This window comes from Arachis duranensis, chromosome 3 (genome assembly GCF_000817695.3).
Source record: "Arachis duranensis cultivar V14167 chromosome 3, aradu.V14167.gnm2.J7QH, whole genome shotgun sequence".
Lineage (NCBI taxonomy): Eukaryota > Viridiplantae > Streptophyta > Magnoliopsida > Fabales > Fabaceae > Arachis > Arachis duranensis.
Window position 1 is genome coordinate 86,133,752 of NC_029774.3, and position 5,354 is coordinate 86,139,105.

The window sequence follows — 5,354 nt, forward strand, 5'->3', positions numbered from 1 at the left end:
AAATAGATACTAATTCGTCTAAAAATATTAAAATTTATTTAAATTAAAAAATTAATTTATGTATTTACTATTATAAAAAGAACATTGATAAAAAGTTTAGATTAGTCAATCATCGAATCTAATAAATGATTGGAATTCAAAGGTTAGCTAAGGTCAATTATTCTTGTTCAAATTCAAACCCCTTCCTTTTTGCTTTGTGATGAGAACTAAAATAAGCTTTCTCCTGTTACAAAAATAACTAAATAAATAAATAAAGAAGATGTAACAAATATAAAATAAAGAAATATAAAGAGAGAAAGAGAGAAGGATGTTTTATTATTTTTGTAGAGTAAATTACCATTTGTACCCACGAAAGTTGAAAACGCTGACATATCTACTCATAAAAAAAAAGAAATTACTATTTGTACCCATAAAAAATTGTTTTTACCGACAAAATTATCCAAACCCTAAAGAACTATCTAAAATCCCTAAATTACCCTTATCTTCACCACCACACCACCTCCTTCACCTAATCACCTTTCTAACCCTAATCCTCCTTCACCCAATCACCTTTCTAACCCTAACCCTCTTCACCCAGCCACCACCTTTCTTTCCCTTTCTAATCTCAAATCCCACCACTACCCTCTTCACCCAGCCACCACCCATCTTTCCCTTTCTAACACACTCTCACCATTACTTCCCACTCAGTCCTCACCGCTACTCCAATGGTTCCTTGCCATACCCTCCTCTCTTTCATCCTCAAAGTTATAGCAATACTTGCTGCCACTTCTCCGGAGAAGAAGAGTACCTTCATGGTGCAAGTCCACCGTGAAATGAAGCCAAGCCCTCCATCTTCCCAACCCACAAGCACTGGTACAAATCCTCTCTCGCTTCCATTATCAACCATGCCACTGTAGCTGAAACCAACACCACCGCCGTCGTCCTTCACACTTACGACACTGTCTTTCATGGCTTCTCAGCAAAGCTCTCACCTTTAGAGGCCCAGAAGCTGGAATCCCTGTCCCACGTCGTTGCAGTGATCCCGGAGCAGGTCCGCCAACACCACACTACTCGCTCGCCGCAGTTCTTGGGCCTCAAAACTGCCGACAGGGCCGGCCTCCTTAAGGAGATGGATTTCGGTTCAGATATCGTCATTGGAGTCATTGACACCTGTCCTGACAGAGAGAGTTTCAATGCCCGCAACCTCCGCACAGTTCCTCCCAACTGGAAAGGCAACGACGGTGGTGGTTCTACGATGCAGAAAGAGGTGAAGAGGAGGTAAGGTAGTGTGAAGAGGAGGGACTTTGATGCGGTAGGCTCTGGTTTGAGGCCAATGGTGATGGTGGCGAGGAGAAGCTGGCGCGGTGCTCCTGGGCTGGCGGAGGTCCGCGACGTTGCTAGCGGAGAAGGGTGAACGATGTCGAGGAGGGTGAGATGGTGGTTTGTGGTTGATGCTGGAATTGGGTGGCTGAGAACATTGAGAGAGAGAGAGAGGAGGGAGGAAGGAGATGATAGTGTGGAGAGAAGGGTAATTTAGGAATTTTATTTAATTTTTTAGGGTTTGGATAATTTTGCCTGTAAAAACAATTTTTTAAGGGTACAAATGGTAATTTCTTTTTTCTATGGGTAGATATGTCAGTGTTTTCAACTTTCGTGGGTACAAATGGTAGTTTACTCTATTTTTTGTGTATACTTCATATGCTTTATGTTACGTTGCTATTTATAAGCACAAAGAAGCTTTACTTTTCAAACATAATTAAATGCAATCACCCTTAGTAAACTAAGTTTCATGGAAAATGGTCATCCACATCATTCATTCTTATCACAACACTCCCGCTTGAATGACCATTTAAGATTATTGTCTCATTAAAACCTTACTAAAGAAAAACCCGGTGGGAGAAAATTGATGAACAAATTTTTGTTTGGTTTAGAATTTCACAATAAGTTCTCGTTGCAAGTATAGCTTCTAAACCAACAAAGAATCCTTTCATACAAAATTTTGGTTGTCACAAGTAACAAACCCCTTAAAAATAATAACCGAAGTATTCAAACCTCGGGTCGTCTCTCAAGGAATTGAAGGGATGTGTATTTATTATTGATTATGAGATTTTCTGAGAAATTTGGAGTTTGAGGAATGGGCAAATAAATGATTATAAATTTAAGCAATGAAAATAAATGAGAGGTTTTATGTAATTAAATTAAAAGGCCTTGACTAGGATTAATCGGAAGTTCCATCCTTGTTGGATTTCCCAAGATTAATAGTAATAGGTTGTTGTTTCTACTTAGTTAATCCTCAACGAATGAAGGGAAGTCAAGTAGTTGAGCTAACTCTTATTCACGAGTCCTAATCCTCTCCTTGAGAAGAATTAGCGTTAGTGACTAGAGAGCCAGCCAACAGCTTCCAATTACAATTTAACTATTAAGTCTTCCAACTCAAGGGTCTCCAAATATTAATCAACTCCAAAATCAAGTTGAGAATCTAATCCATTGACATGGATGCCATGTTCGCATACATGTAAGGAAAGTAGAAAGAAGACATGATAATTAAACTCAATTAAAAATAATCAAGAAATAATGAAATTAAATAGAAAAGTATCTTGCATTAATTAATTCCAAAATCGAAGGTATCCATATAATTCTAAACAAAGTAAATAGGAAATAAAAAGAGTAATGGAATAGGAAACAAACTAGAATGATAAAAACTTCAACGGAGGTAGTAACTCATATAATATCCAACTCAACAGCATAAAACTAGGAATCCTGAATCCTAGAGAGATGGGAGAGCCTTTCTCTCTAGAAACTACATCTAAAATTTAAAAATTATGTGAATGAGAATTTCCATCTTGCTCTACTCCCAGCCTCTAATTTATATTTTTCGGGCTTGAAACTGGACCAGAAACAGCCCAGAAATTGCTCCCAGCGATTTCTGGGTCGCTGAAATTACGTAGATGCTGATGCGTGAGTATATTTCCTATCTTTTCCTAGTGAATTTGCATCTAATTTGTTGAGTTTAATAAATAATTAATTATCTTTTAGCCAATAAGGATGCTACTTTGAGTCTTTTACAATTTTATTTATTTTAGGTAGCATTCGGCTGGATTTGATGGAGTTTCTGCAGCACAAGAACAAAAGGAGATGGCAGCAAGGAGCGACGCGTACGCGTGACTGACGCGTACGCGTGATTTGGAGCTTTCCATGGTGACGCGTGCGCGTGACTGATGCGTACGCATGATTTGGAGAATTGCACAGCGACGCGTGCACGTGACCGACGCGTGCGCGTGACTTGCGAAAAAGACCATCGACGCATACGCGTGACTGACGCGTACGCGTGACATGCGCCACGTGCAAAAAACGTAGAAAACGCTGGGGTGATTTCTGGGCCCCATTTTAGCACCCAAGTTAGGCGCGGATCCAGTGAAGCCAAGTGGTCCCCACGTTACAAGACGCGGAGTAGTTAGTTAATTCTGATTTAAATTCAAATTTGATTTTAAAATAGGAAAAGATATTATTTTAATTTTAGAAATTAAATTTTAAATTAATTAGGATTAGTTATAAAAAGGAGAGAATTCTCTTCTAAGGGAGAGGTTCCACATTAGGGGGATTCCATTAGAGAATTCTATACAGAATTTACATTCCACATTCCATGAGCAACTAATCTTCCATTGTTAAGGTTAAGAACTCTGTCTATTTGTATGGATTGATTCATTTGATCTTTCTAATTTAATTCATATTTTGATTTATATTTCAATAATTATTTTTGTTCTTTATTTTTATGAATTTGGGTGGAACGGAAGTATGACCCATGTTCAAATTGAGTTCTTGTATAACTTAGAAAAGCTCTTTACTTGAACAACAACTTGAAAACATATTATCCTGAATTTCTAATTATTTGTATTTAACGAGATACGTGACATATAATCCCATTATTTTTGGATAATTAGGATTCTTGTGGCATATAAACCGGAATTTGATCATCACCTTCTAATTGAAATTAATTGACCAAGGAATTGGCAATTATTGAATTTTAGAGGAGACTAGAAAGGTCTAAGGAATTAGGGTCTAGTCACATATAGTTTGCCTTGAATTAAATCTTGCATGATTAAAATAGTTAGTAAGAAAAATCAATCCGAAAAAATAGATAACTCTGAAGCCTTAACTGTTTTCTCCATATTTCATTCCCAACTCAATTACTTTACTATTTTAATTTTTGCACAACTATTTAATGCTCTTTGATACCAAACACTCTTTTCTGTTTGTCTAACTAAGCCAATCAATCAATCGTTGTTGCTTGATCCATCAATCTTCGTGGGATCGACCCTTACTCACGTAAAATATTACTTGGTACGACCCGGTGCACTTGCCGGTTAGTTTGTGGGTTATAAAATATCGCACCAAATTTTTAGCGCCGTTGCCGGGGATTGATAGTGATTAACAACTATTAGTTGTTTGATTGCTTAGATTAGGCATTTTATTTTTAATTTTATTAAAATCTATTTTTTAAAAAAAAATTTTGAAAAAAAATATATATTTATTTTGATTTATTTTATTTAAATTTTTTTTCTCTTAATTTTTGAAATTAAGTTTGGTGTCCCCGTAGTAATTTTTCTCTAAAAAAATATTTTCAAAAAAAAAATTCTATTCTGTCCTCTTTGCTTTCCTGTTTACCACATGGTGCGTTTAATTCTTTTTGGTGTTTTGTGCTAAGAAAAATAATGGAGAGAGATCACATGGGTTACTACTCACACCCAAGGAGTGATTCTTATTATTATGGATGGAAGAATGACTCAAATTTTGGTTGGCAAAGTCAAAACCAAAGAAACTTCAGTGCTCCATGTTCCAACTATCAAGAACCACCATCTCCATATTCATACCAAGAGCTACCACCTCTCTATCCATATCAAGAACTATCATCTTTCTATCCATATCAAGAGCCACCATCTCCCTATTCATACCAAGAGCCATCCTCTTTTTACACTTATCAAGAACCATCATCTCCTTCTTATTCATATTAAGAGCCATAATCTCCTTATTCATCTCAAATACCATTAGATCTTGAGCTTCTCATGAAAGAATTCTTACATGATATAAAGATGAGTGCAAAAATGTAGAGAAACATGTGCAATCAATTATCAAGTCACAGAAAGAGGAGCAAGCAAATTCTTTCCCAAGAGATATAATGCAAGATTCTATGGAAGAAAGTGAGAAAATCAGTCAAAGGAGTTTATACTCCAGTGAACTAGAGAACTTTCCATCCTTACACATGGAAGAAAAAGAAGATGCAAAAGCAAAGGAGGAAGATGCACCCACAAAGGAGGAAGATGCACAACCTCCCGTGCCTTTGGTAAGCAATGAAGAAGAGATTGAATTAGAAGACA